Source organism: Eucyclogobius newberryi, unplaced genomic scaffold (assembly GCF_026437365.1).
Source record: "Eucyclogobius newberryi isolate DKJ021-1_F unplaced genomic scaffold, fEucNew1.0.hap1 SCAF_8, whole genome shotgun sequence".
Lineage (NCBI taxonomy): Eukaryota > Metazoa > Chordata > Actinopteri > Gobiiformes > Gobiidae > Eucyclogobius > Eucyclogobius newberryi.
In genome coordinates this window covers 41,066,109-41,085,692 of record NW_027316500.1, presented here as the reverse complement: position 1 = coordinate 41,085,692, position 19,584 = coordinate 41,066,109, and positions in this window count along the sequence as shown.

Genomic DNA, 19,584 nt, shown 5'->3' with positions numbered 1-19,584 from the left:
CCCTAACCCTAACCCTAACCCTAACCCTAACCCTAACCCTAACCCTAACCCTAACCCTAACCCTAACCCTAACCCTAACCCTAACCCTAACCCTAACCCTAACCCTAACCCTAACCCTAACCCTAACCCTAACCCTAACCCTAACCCTAACCCTAACCCTAACCCTAACCCTAACCCTAACCCTAACCCTAACCCTAACCCTAACCCTAACCCTAACCCTAACCCTAACCCTAACCCTAACCCTAACCCTAACCCTAACCCTAACCCTAACCCTAACCCTAACCCTAACCCTAACCCTAACCCTAACCCTAACCCTAACCCTAACCCTAACCCTAACCCTAACCCTAACCCTAACCCTAACCCTAACCCTAACCCTAACCCTAACCCTAACCCTAACCCTAACCCTAACCCTAACCCTAACCCTAACCCTAACCCTAACCCTAACCCTAACCCTAACCCTAACCCTAACCCTAACCCTAACCCTAACCCTAACCCTAACCCTAACCCTAACCCTAACCCTAACCCTAACCCTAACCCTAACCCTAACCCTAACCCTAACCCTAACCCTAACCCTAACCCTAACCCTAACCCTAACCCTAACCCTAACCCTAACCCTAACCCTAACCCTAACCCTAACCCTAACCCTAACCCTAACCCTAACCCTAACCCTAACCCTAACCCTAACCCTAACCCTAACCCTAACCCTAACCCTAACCCTAACCCTAACCCTAACCCTAACCCTAACCCTAACCCTAACCCTAACCCTAACCCTAACCCTAACCCTAACCCTAACCCTAACCCTAACCCTAACCCTAACCCTAACCCTAACCCTAACCCTAACCCTAACCCTAACCCTAACCCTAACCCTAACCCTAACCCTAACCCTAACCCTAACCCTAACCCTAACCCTAACCCTAACCCTAACCCTAACCCTAACCCTAACCCTAACCCTAACCCTAACCCTAACCCTAACCCTAACCCTAACCCTAACCCTAACCCTAACCCTAACCCTAACCCTAACCCTAACCCTAACCCTAACCCTAACCCTAACCCTAACCCTAACCCTAACCCTAACCCTAACCCTAACCCTAACCCTAACCCTAACCCTAACCCTAACCCTAACCCTAACCCTAACCCTAACCCTAACCCTAACCCTAACCCTAACCCTAACCCTAACCCTAACCCTAACCCTAACCCTAACCCTAACCCTAACCCTAACCCTAACCCTAACCCTAACCCTAACCCTAACCCTAACCCTAACCCTAACCCTAACCCTAACCCTAACCCTAACCCTAACCCTAACCCTAACCCTAACCCTAACCCTAACCCTAACCCTAACCCTAACCCTAACCCTAACCCTAACCCTAACCCTAACCCTAACCCTAACCCTAACCCTAACCCTAACCCTAACCCTAACCCTAACCCTAACCCTAACCCTAACCCTAACCCTAACCCTAACCCTAACCCTAACCCTAACCCTAACCCTAACCCTAACCCTAACCCTAACCCTAACCCTAACCCTAACCCTAACCCTAACCCTAACCCTAACCCTAACCCTAACCCTAACCCTAACCCTAACCCTAACCCTAACCCTAACCCTAACCCTAACCCTAACCCTAACCCTAACCCTAACCCTAACCCTAACCCTAACCCTAACCCTAACCCTAACCCTAACCCTAACCCTAACCCTAACCCTAACCCTAACCCTAACCCTAACCCTAACCCTAACCCTAACCCTAACCCTAACCCTAACCCTAACCCTAACCCTAACCCTAACCCTAACCCTAACCCTAACCCTAACCCTAACCCTAACCCTAACCCTAACCCTAACCCTAACCCTAACCCTAACCCTAACCCTAACCCTAACCCTAACCCTAACCCTAACCCTAACCCTAACCCTAACCCTAACCCTAACCCTAACCCTAACCCTAACCCTAACCCTAACCCTAACCCTAACCCTAACCCTAACCCTAACCCTAACCCTAACCCTAACCCTAACCCTAACCCTAACCCTAACCCTAACCCTAACCCTAACCCTAACCCTAACCCTAACCCTAACCCTAACCCTAACCCTAACCCTAACCCTAACCCTAACCCTAACCCTAACCCTAACCCTAACCCTAACCCTAACCCTAACCCTAACCCTAACCCTAACCCTAACCCTAACCCTAACCCTAACCCTAACCCTAACCCTAACCCTAACCCTAACCCTAACCCTAACCCTAACCCTAACCCTAACCCTAACCCTAACCCTAACCCTAACCCTAACCCTAACCCTAACCCTAACCCTAACCCTAACCCTAACCCTAACCCTAACCCTAACCCTAACCCTAACCCTAACCCTAACCCTAACCCTAACCCTAACCCTAACCCTAACCCTAACCCTAACCCTAACCCTAACCCTAACCCTAACCCTAACCCTAACCCTAACCCTAACCCTAACCCTAACCCTAACCCTAACCCTAACCCTAACCCTAACCCTAACCCTAACCCTAACCCTAACCCTAACCCTAACCCTAACCCTAACCCTAACCCTAACCCTAACCCTAACCCTAACCCTAACCCTAACCCTAACCCTAACCCTAACCCTAACCCTAACCCTAACCCTAACCCTAACCCTAACCCTAACCCTAACCCTAACCCTAACCCTAACCCTAACCCTAACCCTAACCCTAACCCTAACCCTAACCCTAACCCTAACCCTAACCCTAACCCTAACCCTAACCCTAACCCTAACCCTAACCCTAACCCTAACCCTAACCCTAACCCTAACCCTAACCCTAACCCTAACCCTAACCCTAACCCTAACCCTAACCCTAACCCTAACCCTAACCCTAACCCTAACCCTAACCCTAACCCTAACCCTAACCCTAACCCTAACCCTAACCCTAACCCTAACCCTAACCCTAACCCTAACCCTAACCCTAACCCTAACCCTAACCCTAACCCTAACCCTAACCCTAACCCTAACCCTAACCCTAACCCTAACCCTAACCCTAACCCTAACCCTAACCCTAACCCTAACCCTAACCCTAACCCTAACCCTAACCCTAACCCTAACCCTAACCCTAACCCTAACCCTAACCCTAACCCTAACCCTAACCCTAACCCTAACCCTAACCCTAACCCTAACCCTAACCCTAACCCTAACCCTAACCCTAACCCTAACCCTAACCCTAACCCTAACCCTAACCCTAACCCTAACCCTAACCCTAACCCTAACCCTAACCCTAACCCTAACCCTAACCCTAACCCTAACCCTAACCCTAACCCTAACCCTAACCCTAACCCTAACCCTAACCCTAACCCTAACCCTAACCCTAACCCTAACCCTAACCCTAACCCTAACCCTAACCCTAACCCTAACCCTAACCCTAACCCTAACCCTAACCCTAACCCTAACCCTAACCCTAACCCTAACCCTAACCCTAACCCTAACCCTAACCCTAACCCTAACCCTAACCCTAACCCTAACCCTAACCCTAACCCTAACCCTAACCCTAACCCTAACCCTAACCCTAACCCTAACCCTAACCCTAACCCTAACCCTAACCCTAACCCTAACCCTAACCCTAACCCTAACCCTAACCCTAACCCTAACCCTAACCCTAACCCTAACCCTAACCCTAACCCTAACCCTAACCCTAACCCTAACCCTAACCCTAACCCTAACCCTAACCCTAACCCTAACCCTAACCCTAACCCTAACCCTAACCCTAACCCTAACCCTAACCCTAACCCTAACCCTAACCCTAACCCTAACCCTAACCCTAACCCTAACCCTAACCCTAACCCTAACCCTAACCCTAACCCTAACCCTAACCCTAACCCTAACCCTAACCCTAACCCTAACCCTAACCCTAACCCTAACCCTAACCCTAACCCTAACCCTAACCCTAACCCTAACCCTAACCCTAACCCTAACCCTAACCCTAACCCTAACCCTAACCCTAACCCTAACCCTAACCCTAACCCTAACCCTAACCCTAACCCTAACCCTAACCCTAACCCTAACCCTAACCCTAACCCTAACCCTAACCCTAACCCTAACCCTAACCCTAACCCTAACCCTAACCCTAACCCTAACCCTAACCCTAACCCTAACCCTAACCCTAACCCTAACCCTAACCCTAACCCTAACCCTAACCCTAACCCTAACCCTAACCCTAACCCTAACCCTAACCCTAACCCTAACCCTAACCCTAACCCTAACCCTAACCCTAACCCTAACCCTAACCCTAACCCTAACCCTAACCCTAACCCTAACCCTAACCCTAACCCTAACCCTAACCCTAACCCTAACCCTAACCCTAACCCTAACCCTAACCCTAACCCTAACCCTAACCCTAACCCTAACCCTAACCCTAACCCTAACCCTAACCCTAACCCTAACCCTAACCCTAACCCTAACCCTAACCCTAACCCTAACCCTAACCCTAACCCTAACCCTAACCCTAACCCTAACCCTAACCCTAACCCTAACCCTAACCCTAACCCTAACCCTAACCCTAACCCTAACCCTAACCCTAACCCTAACCCTAACCCTAACCCTAACCCTAACCCTAACCCTAACCCTAACCCTAACCCTAACCCTAACCCTAACCCTAACCCTAACCCTAACCCTAACCCTAACCCTAACCCTAACCCTAACCCTAACCCTAACCCTAACCCTAACCCTAACCCTAACCCTAACCCTAACCCTAACCCTAACCCTAACCCTAACCCTAACCCTAACCCTAACCCTAACCCTAACCCTAACCCTAACCCTAACCCTAACCCTAACCCTAACCCTAACCCTAACCCTAACCCTAACCCTAACCCTAACCCTAACCCTAACCCTAACCCTAACCCTAACCCTAACCCTAACCCTAACCCTAACCCTAACCCTAACCCTAACCCTAACCCTAACCCTAACCCTAACCCTAACCCTAACCCTAACCCTAACCCTAACCCTAACCCTAACCCTAACCCTAACCCTAACCCTAACCCTAACCCTAACCCTAACCCTAACCCTAACCCTAACCCTAACCCTAACCCTAACCCTAACCCTAACCCTAACCCTAACCCTAACCCTAACCCTAACCCTAACCCTAACCCTAACCCTAACCCTAACCCTAACCCTAACCCTAACCCTAACCCTAACCCTAACCCTAACCCTAACCCTAACCCTAACCCTAACCCTAACCCTAACCCTAACCCTAACCCTAACCCTAACCCTAACCCTAACCCTAACCCTAACCCTAACCCTAACCCTAACCCTAACCCTAACCCTAACCCTAACCCTAACCCTAACCCTAACCCTAACCCTAACCCTAACCCTAACCCTAACCCTAACCCTAACCCTAACCCTAACCCTAACCCTAACCCTAACCCTAACCCTAACCCTAACCCTAACCCTAACCCTAACCCTAACCCTAACCCTAACCCTAACCCTAACCCTAACCCTAACCCTAACCCTAACCCTAACCCTAACCCTAACCCTAACCCTAACCCTAACCCTAACCCTAACCCTAACCCTAACCCTAACCCTAACCCTAACCCTAACCCTAACCCTAACCCTAACCCTAACCCTAACCCTAACCCTAACCCTAACCCTAACCCTAACCCTAACCCTAACCCTAACCCTAACCCTAACCCTAACCCTAACCCTAACCCTAACCCTAACCCTAACCCTAACCCTAACCCTAACCCTAACCCTAACCCTAACCCTAACCCTAACCCTAACCCTAACCCTAACCCTAACCCTAACCCTAACCCTAACCCTAACCCTAACCCTAACCCTAACCCTAACCCTAACCCTAACCCTAACCCTAACCCTAACCCTAACCCTAACCCTAACCCTAACCCTAACCCTAACCCTAACCCTAACCCTAACCCTAACCCTAACCCTAACCCTAACCCTAACCCTAACCCTAACCCTAACCCTAACCCTAACCCTAACCCTAACCCTAACCCTAACCCTAACCCTAACCCTAACCCTAACCCTAACCCTAACCCTAACCCTAACCCTAACCCTAACCCTAACCCTAACCCTAACCCTAACCCTAACCCTAACCCTAACCCTAACCCTAACCCTAACCCTAACCCTAACCCTAACCCTAACCCTAACCCTAACCCTAACCCTAACCCTAACCCTAACCCTAACCCTAACCCTAACCCTAACCCTAACCCTAACCCTAACCCTAACCCTAACCCTAACCCTAACCCTAACCCTAACCCTAACCCTAACCCTAACCCTAACCCTAACCCTAACCCTAACCCTAACCCTAACCCTAACCCTAACCCTAACCCTAACCCTAACCCTAACCCTAACCCTAACCCTAACCCTAACCCTAACCCTAACCCTAACCCTAACCCTAACCCTAACCCTAACCCTAACCCTAACCCTAACCCTAACCCTAACCCTAACCCTAACCCTAACCCTAACCCTAACCCTAACCCTAACCCTAACCCTAACCCTAACCCTAACCCTAACCCTAACCCTAACCCTAACCCTAACCCTAACCCTAACCCTAACCCTAACCCTAACCCTAACCCTAACCCTAACCCTAACCCTAACCCTAACCCTAACCCTAACCCTAACCCTAACCCTAACCCTAACCCTAACCCTAACCCTAACCCTAACCCTAACCCTAACCCTAACCCTAACCCTAACCCTAACCCTAACCCTAACCCTAACCCTAACCCTAACCCTAACCCTAACCCTAACCCTAACCCTAACCCTAACCCTAACCCTAACCCTAACCCTAACCCTAACCCTAACCCTAACCCTAACCCTAACCCTAACCCTAACCCTAACCCTAACCCTAACCCTAACCCTAACCCTAACCCTAACCCTAACCCTAACCCTAACCCTAACCCTAACCCTAACCCTAACCCTAACCCTAACCCTAACCCTAACCCTAACCCTAACCCTAACCCTAACCCTAACCCTAACCCTAACCCTAACCCTAACCCTAACCCTAACCCTAACCCTAACCCTAACCCTAACCCTAACCCTAACCCTAACCCTAACCCTAACCCTAACCCTAACCCTAACCCTAACCCTAACCCTAACCCTAACCCTAACCCTAACCCTAACCCTAACCCTAACCCTAACCCTAACCCTAACCCTAACCCTAACCCTAACCCTAACCCTAACCCTAACCCTAACCCTAACCCTAACCCTAACCCTAACCCTAACCCTAACCCTAACCCTAACCCTAACCCTAACCCTAACCCTAACCCTAACCCTAACCCTAACCCTAACCCTAACCCTAACCCTAACCCTAACCCTAACCCTAACCCTAACCCTAACCCTAACCCTAACCCTAACCCTAACCCTAACCCTAACCCTAACCCTAACCCTAACCCTAACCCTAACCCTAACCCTAACCCTAACCCTAACCCTAACCCTAACCCTAACCCTAACCCTAACCCTAACCCTAACCCTAACCCTAACCCTAACCCTAACCCTAACCCTAACCCTAACCCTAACCCTAACCCTAACCCTAACCCTAACCCTAACCCTAACCCTAACCCTAACCCTAACCCTAACCCTAACCCTAACCCTAACCCTAACCCTAACCCTAACCCTAACCCTAACCCTAACCCTAACCCTAACCCTAACCCTAACCCTAACCCTAACCCTAACCCTAACCCTAACCCTAACCCTAACCCTAACCCTAACCCTAACCCTAACCCTAACCCTAACCCTAACCCTAACCCTAACCCTAACCCTAACCCTAACCCTAACCCTAACCCTAACCCTAACCCTAACCCTAACCCTAACCCTAACCCTAACCCTAACCCTAACCCTAACCCTAACCCTAACCCTAACCCTAACCCTAACCCTAACCCTAACCCTAACCCTAACCCTAACCCTAACCCTAACCCTAACCCTAACCCTAACCCTAACCCTAACCCTAACCCTAACCCTAACCCTAACCCTAACCCTAACCCTAACCCTAACCCTAACCCTAACCCTAACCCTAACCCTAACCCTAACCCTAACCCTAACCCTAACCCTAACCCTAACCCTAACCCTAACCCTAACCCTAACCCTAACCCTAACCCTAACCCTAACCCTAACCCTAACCCTAACCCTAACCCTAACCCTAACCCTAACCCTAACCCTAACCCTAACCCTAACCCTAACCCTAACCCTAACCCTAACCCTAACCCTAACCCTAACCCTAACCCTAACCCTAACCCTAACCCTAACCCTAACCCTAACCCTAACCCTAACCCTAACCCTAACCCTAACCCTAACCCTAACCCTAACCCTAACCCTAACCCTAACCCTAACCCTAACCCTAACCCTAACCCTAACCCTAACCCTAACCCTAACCCTAACCCTAACCCTAACCCTAACCCTAACCCTAACCCTAACCCTAACCCTAACCCTAACCCTAACCCTAACCCTAACCCTAACCCTAACCCTAACCCTAACCCTAACCCTAACCCTAACCCTAACCCTAACCCTAACCCTAACCCTAACCCTAACCCTAACCCTAACCCTAACCCTAACCCTAACCCTAACCCTAACCCTAACCCTAACCCTAACCCTAACCCTAACCCTAACCCTAACCCTAACCCTAACCCTAACCCTAACCCTAACCCTAACCCTAACCCTAACCCTAACCCTAACCCTAACCCTAACCCTAACCCTAACCCTAACCCTAACCCTAACCCTAACCCTAACCCTAACCCTAACCCTAACCCTAACCCTAACCCTAACCCTAACCCTAACCCTAACCCTAACCCTAACCCTAACCCTAACCCTAACCCTAACCCTAACCCTAACCCTAACCCTAACCCTAACCCTAACCCTAACCCTAACCCTAACCCTAACCCTAACCCTAACCCTAACCCTAACCCTAACCCTAACCCTAACCCTAACCCTAACCCTAACCCTAACCCTAACCCTAACCCTAACCCTAACCCTAACCCTAACCCTAACCCTAACCCTAACCCTAACCCTAACCCTAACCCTAACCCTAACCCTAACCCTAACCCTAACCCTAACCCTAACCCTAACCCTAACCCTAACCCTAACCCTAACCCTAACCCTAACCCTAACCCTAACCCTAACCCTAACCCTAACCCTAACCCTAACCCTAACCCTAACCCTAACCCTAACCCTAACCCTAACCCTAACCCTAACCCTAACCCTAACCCTAACCCTAACCCTAACCCTAACCCTAACCCTAACCCTAACCCTAACCCTAACCCTAACCCTAACCCTAACCCTAACCCTAACCCTAACCCTAACCCTAACCCTAACCCTAACCCTAACCCTAACCCTAACCCTAACCCTAACCCTAACCCTAACCCTAACCCTAACCCTAACCCTAACCCTAACCCTAACCCTAACCCTAACCCTAACCCTAACCCTAACCCTAACCCTAACCCTAACCCTAACCCTAACCCTAACCCTAACCCTAACCCTAACCCTAACCCTAACCCTAACCCTAACCCTAACCCTAACCCTAACCCTAACCCTAACCCTAACCCTAACCCTAACCCTAACCCTAACCCTAACCCTAACCCTAACCCTAACCCTAACCCTAACCCTAACCCTAACCCTAACCCTAACCCTAACCCTAACCCTAACCCTAACCCTAACCCTAACCCTAACCCTAACCCTAACCCTAACCCTAACCCTAACCCTAACCCTAACCCTAACCCTAACCCTAACCCTAACCCTAACCCTAACCCTAACCCTAACCCTAACCCTAACCCTAACCCTAACCCTAACCCTAACCCTAACCCTAACCCTAACCCTAACCCTAACCCTAACCCTAACCCTAACCCTAACCCTAACCCTAACCCTAACCCTAACCCTAACCCTAACCCTAACCCTAACCCTAACCCTAACCCTAACCCTAACCCTAACCCTAACCCTAACCCTAACCCTAACCCTAACCCTAACCCTAACCCTAACCCTAACCCTAACCCTAACCCTAACCCTAACCCTAACCCTAACCCTAACCCTAACCCTAACCCTAACCCTAACCCTAACCCTAACCCTAACCCTAACCCTAACCCTAACCCTAACCCTAACCCTAACCCTAACCCTAACCCTAACCCTAACCCTAACCCTAACCCTAACCCTAACCCTAACCCTAACCCTAACCCTAACCCTAACCCTAACCCTAACCCTAACCCTAACCCTAACCCTAACCCTAACCCTAACCCTAACCCTAACCCTAACCCTAACCCTAACCCTAACCCTAACCCTAACCCTAACCCTAACCCTAACCCTAACCCTAACCCTAACCCTAACCCTAACCCTAACCCTAACCCTAACCCTAACCCTAACCCTAACCCTAACCCTAACCCTAACCCTAACCCTAACCCTAACCCTAACCCTAACCCTAACCCTAACCCTAACCCTAACCCTAACCCTAACCCTAACCCTAACCCTAACCCTAACCCTAACCCTAACCCTAACCCTAACCCTAACCCTAACCCTAACCCTAACCCTAACCCTAACCCTAACCCTAACCCTAACCCTAACCCTAACCCTAACCCTAACCCTAACCCTAACCCTAACCCTAACCCTAACCCTAACCCTAACCCTAACCCTAACCCTAACCCTAACCCTAACCCTAACCCTAACCCTAACCCTAACCCTAACCCTAACCCTAACCCTAACCCTAACCCTAACCCTAACCCTAACCCTAACCCTAACCCTAACCCTAACCCTAACCCTAACCCTAACCCTAACCCTAACCCTAACCCTAACCCTAACCCTAACCCTAACCCTAACCCTAACCCTAACCCTAACCCTAACCCTAACCCTAACCCTAACCCTAACCCTAACCCTAACCCTAACCCTAACCCTAACCCTAACCCTAACCCTAACCCTAACCCTAACCCTAACCCTAACCCTAACCCTAACCCTAACCCTAACCCTAACCCTAACCCTAACCCTAACCCTAACCCTAACCCTAACCCTAACCCTAACCCTAACCCTAACCCTAACCCTAACCCTAACCCTAACCCTAACCCTAACCCTCTAACCCTAACCCTAACCCTAACCCTAACCCTAACCCTCTAACCCTAACCCTAACCCTAACCCTAACCCTCTAACCCTAACCCTCTAACCCTAACCCTAACCCTAACCCTAACCCTCTAACCCTCTAACCCTAACCCTAACCCTAACCCTAACCCTAACTGTAGAGTAGAGGCGGGGCTGTAGAGGCGGGGCTGTAGAGGCGGGGCTGTAGAGGCGGGGCTGTAGAGTAGAGGCGGGGCTGTAGAGGCGGGGCTGTAGAGGCGGGGCTGTAGAGTAGAGGCGGGGCTGTAGAGGCGGGGCTGTAGAGGCGGGGCTGTAGAGTAGAGGCGGGGCTGTAGAGGCGGGGCTGTAGAGTAGAGGCGGGGCTGTAGAGTAGAGGCGGGGCTGTAGAGGCGGGGCTGTAGAGTAGAGGCGGGACTGTAGAGGCAGGGCTGTAGAGTAGAGGCGGGGCTGTAGAGGCGGGGCTGTAGAGGCGGGGCTGTAGAGTAGAGGCGGGGCTGTAGAGGCGGGGCTGTAGAGGCGGGGCTGTAGAGTAGAGGCGGGGCTGTAGAGGCGGGGCTGTAGAGGCGGGGCTGTAGAGGCGGGGCTGTAGAGTAGAGGCGGGGCTGTAGAGGCGGGGCTGTAGAGTAGAGGCGGGGCTGTAGAGGCGGGGCTGTAGAGGCGGGGCTGTAGAGTAGAGGCGGGGCTGTAGAGGCGGGGCTGTAGAGGCGGGGCTGTAGAGTAGAGGCGGGGCTGTAGAGGCGGGGCTGTAGAGGCGGGGCTGTAGAGTAGAGGCGGGGCTGTAGAGGCGGGGCTGTAGAGTAGAGGCGGGGCTGTTGCGTGCTTCTGCACAAGGTTTGATGGGAGGCGGCTTCTTGGAAACAACAGGAGTGTGGCGAGTGTGGCAAGTGAGCGCATTTGAAAAAAAGGGGCAAAGAGTCGCTTGAGTTCTCAATTCGGGGAAAAGGTTATTCGGTTATTGCTTTAACTCTGTCAAACATTTACCGAGATACTTGTATGGCTGATTGTGAGAAACCCTCAAACAATTATTATTAGGCCTGAATATAAATGTTTTATCATTGGGAGCTGTGATTCGCTCAAAGGTTCAGTTTAAAGTTGCTTGTTTTTCATCTCCGGGGAGAATATGAAATATTCCACATCTTCGGCTGAGATGGAAAACTGCGTACTGCCCCTTTAAGTCGATCCAACTCTTATTTTGATAGGACGACACTGCGGACGGGGCGGGTCAAACATGGCGGCGGAGCTACGCGCAGAGCTGCGCCTCAGAGACGGACAGAAGCGGAGCGTACGCGTGCAGACCGGGACCGGGACCGGGACCGGGGCCCTCGCGCTGGGCCCTTTGATCTTAGCCGTGCGTGAGCTCAGCCAGAGCGTCACGTGTTTACTGACAGAGCTCGTGCAGCAGGAGCAGGTTCACGGCGCATGCGCCACAGGTGAAGACTACTCTGTGAATGACGTCATGTTCTAAGAGTCTGGGTAGAATATTCTTTATAGAAGAAGCTGAACACGAGGCTCTTACTGTTTATGAATCTTATGTGACTAAATCTTACAACTACAAAAACATGAATAAGACGAGTCAAAGCTGGTTAAAACGGCAGGTGAACAACTGTTAGAATAGAGTCAATCCAAGAGAACAGTAAAGCCACTGAGGGTCAGGGTTCATGAGGGTCAAGGTTCAACTGAGGGTCAGGGTTCATGAGGGTCAGGGTTCATGAGGGTCAAGGTTCAACTGAGGGTCAGGGTTCAACTGAGGGTCAGGGTTCATGAGGGTCAGGGTTAAACTGAGGGTCAGGGTTCATGAGGGTCAGGGTTCAACTGAGGGTCAGGGTTCATGAGGGTCAAGGTTCAACTGAGGGTCAGGGTTCAACTGAGGGTCAGGGTTCAACTGAGGGTCAGGGTTCATGAGGGTCAGGGTTCAACTGAGGGTCAGGGTTCATGAGGGTCAAGGTTCAACTGAGGGTCAGGGTTCAACTGAGGGTCAGGGTTCAACTGAGGGTCAGGGTTCATGAGGGTCAAGGTTCAAATGAGGGTCAGGGTGCATGAGGGTCAGGGTTCAACTGAGGGTCAGGGTTCAACTGAGGGTCAAGGTTCAACTGAGGGTCAGGGTTTAACTGAGGGTCAGGGTTCATGAGGGTCAGGGTTCATGAGGGTCAAGGTTCAACTGAGGGTCAGGGTTTAACTGAGGGTCAGGGTTCATGAGGGTCAGGGTTCATGAGGGTCAAGGTTCAACTGAGGGTCAGGGTTCAACTGAGGGTCAGGGTTCATGAGGGTCAGGGTTCAACTGAGGGTCAGGGTTCATGAGGGTCAAGGTTCATGAGGGTCAGGGTTCATGAGGGTCAGGGTTCATGAGGGTCAAGGTTCAACTGAGGGTCAGGGTTCAACTGAGGGTCAGGGTTCATGAGGGTCAAGGTTCAACTGAGGGTCAGGGTTCATGAGGGTCAGGGTTCATGAGGGTCAAGGTTCAACTGAGGGTCAGGGTTCAACTGAGGGTCAGGGTTCATGAGGGTCAAGGTTTAACTGAGGGTCAGGGTTCATGAGGGTCAAGGTTCAACTGAGGGTCAGGGTTCAACTGAGGGTCAGGGTTCATGAGGGTCAAGGTTCAACTGAGGGTCAGGGTTCAACTGAGGGTCAAGGTTCATGAGGGTCAAGGTTCAACTGAGGGTCAGGGTTTAACTGAGGGTCAGGGTTCATGAGGGTCAGGGTTCATGAGGGTCAAGGTTCAACTGAGGGTCAGGGTTCAACTGAGGGTCAGGGTTCATGAGGGTCAGGGTTCAACTGAGGGTCAGGGTTCATGAGGGTCAAGGTTCAACTGAGGGTCAGGGTTCAACTGAGGGTCAGGGTTCATGAGGGTCAGGGTTCATGAGGGTCAAGGTTCAACTGAGGGTCAGGGTTCAACTGAGGGTCAGGGTTCATGAGGGTCAGGGTTCAACTGAGGGTCAAGGTTCAACTAAGGGTCAGGGTTCAACTGAGGGTCAGGGTTCATGAGGGTTAAGGTTCAACTGAGGGTCAAGGTTCAACTGAGCGTCATGTGGTTTTAAACGGGACAAAAGCAACTTTGAGCTTTTATAAAAATGTAGCAGTCAAAGTACTCCACAAAGTACAACTTATATCCTAACTACACTATAACCCATACTATACTATACTATACTATACTATACTATACTATACTATACTATACTATACTATACTATACATACTATACATACTATACTATACATACTATACATACTATACTGCTTCAGTCCCCGAGCTCATAATAATAATTGTATATATAAAAATAATAATAGTAATGCATCCCTAGTTAATACTACAACTGTACGACATCTTTTTCTTAAAAGTGTCCAGATGAACCCTAACCCAAATGACCTTTAACTCAGATGAACCCTAACCCAGATGACCTTTAACCCTTACTCTTTTTGACCTGCTACCAAAGACTCAAACCTGTGTTTGTGTTTTAAACCCGAGACTCATGTGTTTCAGAGCTGGACGAAGCAGATGAAGGCGACGAAGATGATCCCAGTGATTGTGAACCAGAGCCAAAACGAACTAAACCCTGACCCTGGGGTGACCTCTGACCCTCAGTCAAATGGAGTTTGAACAGATGTAAAATGGACAAAAACAATAGCAGTGTTCTTTGTTTTGCACCAGTTTAACCCCAGTTTGTAAAGTTTAACGCTTTTCTTTTGGGGGGTTAGGGTTAACCTGTGTGTGTGACCTGTGTGTGTGACCTGTGTGTGTGACCTGTGTGTGTGACCTGTGTGTGTGACCTGTGTGTGTGACCTGTGTGTGACCTGTGTGTGACCTGTGTGTGACATGTGTGTGACCTGTGTGTGTGACCTGTTTGTGTGACCTGTTTGTGTGACCTGTGTGTGTGACCTGTGTGTGTGACCTGTGTGTGACCTGTGTGTGTGACATGTGTGTGACCTGTGTGTGTGACCTGTTTGTGTGACCTGTATGTGTGACCTGTGTGTGACCTGTGTGTGTGTCAGATGTAAATATGTTCAAATGAAAGTTGTGTTAATAAAGATTGTGTGCTGCTCATGGGTCAGTCTCTTTATAAGAACGTGCTGTTGATCCCTGAACATGTGACGAGGCGCGTTCAGGTGGAGTCCATCGTCTTGATCTGCACGCGCTGCATCCTGGGGGGAAGGTTTGAGGGTCTTTTCCTCGTTCCGTTCTCTGACCTTTGAGCTCACGATTGTCTTCATCTAGCCTTCAGGGGGGCCTAAGCCTTCAGGGGGGCCTAAGCGACTGCATAGTTCACTTACTGGCTGGGCAGATAAACACAGCCTGTTGCCTCGTGCTGCCTCCTTGTGGTGGGCTCAGGCACTACAGATGAACACAAACCTGGTACAATAATGTCTCATTAAAGAAATAAACTGCAGATTCTGTCAAACACATGTCAAATGCCTGTGTTTACTTAATATTAATAATGTTCTGTATTTTACAACCTGCATCTACAGTTTTATGTTAACAAGAAGAGAGGAAGTTTGTTTATGACGCATGTAAATTGCTTAAATATAGAGGACAGGAAATGAGCTGCAGAACAGGAAGTGAACGTTTGTTTGAAGAATACAGTTTATTTGTTTCCCACCAGTGTGGTTCCCACAAGTCGCTTCACTCGTTTAGTTCAGGATTTATTTGAAAGAATTGGAAGTAACTTAATACAAAGTCTTTCCATTCGCTGTATTTAAATCTAATTAAAAATGAACACCACAGTTTATCATTTTCAGAGGTATTTTAGGATTCTAGTATTTATTGACACGTTTGTTCTCAAATATCACATTGAGGTTGAACAAATGTCACTCTTCCTGAGACTAAGTGTCTCTGGTTCTGTACTCGGGAAGATGATGAAGAATCCACGCCGCAGGACCCAAGATGGCCGCCGCAAAGATGGACAAGACCAGGACGCTCTGCTGCGAAACACACACACACTCACCATTATTCATCTGATCTGGACTAAGCATTTACACTGAACCCTAACCGAGTGCATGGGTTAGGGTTAGGGGGGTCAAGGGTCAAGTGTTGAAAGTGTTGTTCAAAAGGCTTATTTTCAACACCTGTAAAAAACATGATAAAATAGCAAAGGTAAGTAGACCAGTCCTCGGTTTTAGACCAGGGCATAACCCTTGACTCCTAACCCTTAGACCAGGGCATAACCCCTGACCCCTAACCCTTAGACCAGGGCATAACCCTTGACCCCTAACCCTTAGACCAGGGTATAACCCCTGACCCCTAACCCCCTACACCAGGGCATAACCCCTGACCCCTAACCCCCTAGACCAGGGCATAACCCCTGACCCCTAACCCTTAGACCAGGGCATAACCCGACCCATAACCCTTAAACCAGGGCATAACCCCTGACCCCTAACCCCCTAGCCCATGGCATAACCCCTGACCCCTAACCCTTAGACCAGGGCATAACCCCTGACCCCTAAATCTTAGACCAGGGCATAACCCCTAACCTTTAGACCAGGGCATAACCCCTGACCCCTAACCCTTAGACCAGGGCATAACCCCTGACCCCTAACCCTTAGACCAGGGCATAACCCCTGACCCCTAACCCTTAGACCAGGGCATAACCCTTGACCCCTAACCCTTAGACCAGGGTACAACCCCTGACCCCTAACCCTTAGACCAGGGCATAACCCCTGACCCCTAACCCTTAGACCAGGGCATAACTCCTGACCCCTAACCCTTAGACCAGGTTTATGTGCTGTACATAGTCGCATGGATTGACAAATGGCAATAAACTTGATTCTGATTCTGATTCTGACCAGCGTCTTTGAGATGTCCAACAACTGTGAATAATGTGCCATGGCCCATGTGTGTCTATCTATTTTATTAATCTGAATTATACAGGAAAAACCAGATGAGAAAAACTCTCTTTTTTACCCTGTTAAATACACACTTACACTGAGCTTTAAAATCATTAAAAGGCAGAAAATGATTTAATTTTGTAAGTTTGTTCCACAGGGTTAGAGTCCTGTGACTTCAAACACTGAAGAACTGATGCAATAAACATGATCAATAATCATGAAGATCGGGACCTCAGAGCTGGACCTTAGAGCTGAGCCTCAGAGCTGAGCCTCAGAGCTGAGCCTCAGAGCTGGACCTTAGAGCTGGACCTCAGAGCTGGACCTTAGAGCTGGACCTTAGAGCTGGACCTTAGAGCTGGACCTCAGAGCTGGACCTTAGAGCTGGACCTTAGAGCTGGACCTTAGAGCTGGACCTCAGAGCTGGACCTTAGAGCTGGACCTTAGAGCTGGACCTCAGAGCTGGACCTTAGAGCTGGACCTCAGAGCTGGACCTTAGAGCTGGACTTTAGAGCTGGACCTTAGAGCTGGACCTTAGAGCTGGACCTCAGAGCTGGACCTTAGAGCTGGACCTTAGAGCTGGACCTCAGAGCTGGACCTTAGAGCTGGACCTCAGAGCTGGACCTTAGAGCTGGACTTTAGAGCTGGACCTTAGAGCTGGGCCTCAGAGCTGAGCCTCAGAGCTGGACCTTAGAGCTGGACCTCACAGCTGGAGCTTAGAGCTGGACCTCAGAGCTGAGCCTCAGAGCTGGACCTTAGAGCTGGACCTTAGAGCTGAGCCTCAGAGCTGAACCTCAGAGCTGGACCTCACAGCTGGAGCTTAGAGCTGGACCTCACAGCTGGAGCTTAGAGCTGGACCTCAGAGCTGAGCCTCAGAGCTGGACCTTAGAGCTGGACCTTAGAGCTGAGCCTCAGAGCTGAACCTCAGAGCTGGACCTCACAGCTGGAGCTTAGAGCTGGACCTCAGAGCTGAACCCATTGGATGTAATTAGTGCTGCTGTTTCTGGGTCAGGGTGTCATTGGGTGACACATATTCAACCATACTTATTATTAGGCCCGAGCCGAAGGACGAGTATCGTCCCAGCGAGGGACTTATTAAAATTGGCACCGAGGGGTGGAAAAACGCAAAAATCGAGTACTAAACAAAGATGGATATGCTCGTGGGTGGTATCGAAAATTAGAACTCTGTGAGTTCTAATTTTGAGTGAAGGTTTCGTGAAAAAATATTGAAAGACGGCTCAGTAGCGCCACCTCAAAAATCAAATAACATGGGGCCAATGGAAGCTCGAAGCCAAAAAAAGTGGCCGTAAAAATATGACGCTCACTCCCAAAAATAGTTCATGGGAGGATATGTAAAAAATAATACTATGACCCCGCCCTAAGTCATACAGGAAGTCGGCCATATTGGATAAACTCGGCGCTGACAAATGTGCACCTCGTCGTACATTTGGCATTTTCTCTTACAGTTTTCATCTAAATCACTTCAAACTTGGCCACAAGACACAAAACCCATGAGCAAAGAAGTGTTTGAATTCCGAAGCTGATACGTTTTATGGTATGGTCATCGTGAATTTTAAACAAAATAGCGATTTCTGGAAATATAAAAAAAATTCTACATTTCTTCAACATTTTTTTTCGGGAAAGTTTTGACGTAGAGTTTTGGGAGATTTAAAAGCTGAACACAATGATATGCAAATGTAGTGGCTAACTAATAAAATGGCTCTCTAGCGCCCTCTCCAAATTTGATTTTTAAAAATTCATAGAAGATCATTTGATTGTTATAGAGAGCTGAAAATATTTATGAGGATTAAGTACGTGACCGGGCACAATGTGACAACATTACGTGACTCTAGCTTGAGGTCTTATGGGGGGGAAAAATTGCCGAAAAAATAAATTCCATTATTATTATTATACTTGTTCTGTCCCAAACCACCCCAATTTTGACCCCCTAAACGTTAACGAAAAGTCAATTTTTTTTACCCAAAATTCAGGACCGGTGAAAAATTTATTAAATTGGTGTCTAAAAAAAATGAATGACGCAAAATGACTCGCTAGCGCCAACTACAATTTAAAAAAAATTCAAAAAAAATATGACAATCACTCCAAAAAATCGACCATGTGAAGACATGTAAAAAATTATATTATGACCCCACCCTAAATCCTACATGGAGTTGGCCATATTGAATCACATCTGGAAATATAAAAAAAAATCTACATTTCCTAAACGTTTTTTTGGGGACAAATTTTGATGTAGCGTTTGTGAAGATTTCAAAGTTGAACGCAATGATATGCAAATGTAGTACCTAGCTAACAAAATGACTCGCTAGCGCCCTCTCCAAATTTGATTTTTTAAAAATTCATGAAAGACTATTTATTTGTCGTAGACAACTGAAAATATTTATGAGGATTAAGTGTATGACCGGGCACAATGTGACAAAATTACGTGACTCTAGCTTAAAAAAAAATTGACTTCTGGTTTTAGAAAGTGTACTTTTATTTTGAAAAGCTACTTCCTGTTTAACGTTTTGGCGGAATCAGCTTGACAAAAATACTCTTAAAAACGGCAGAAACAGGAAACGTTATCATATAGAATGGGCTTGTATAGGGGGACACGCACTGAGGACGGACATCATGGCCAAAAGGACCTGGAGGAGCCTGGGGGAGTGTGAGGGGAGTGTGGGGGGCGGTCGTGTGACGTCACGTGAATGACTCTCTTTGTGTTTTTATTTGTATTTGTTATGTTTTGTTCTCTGTTCTGTGTTCTGT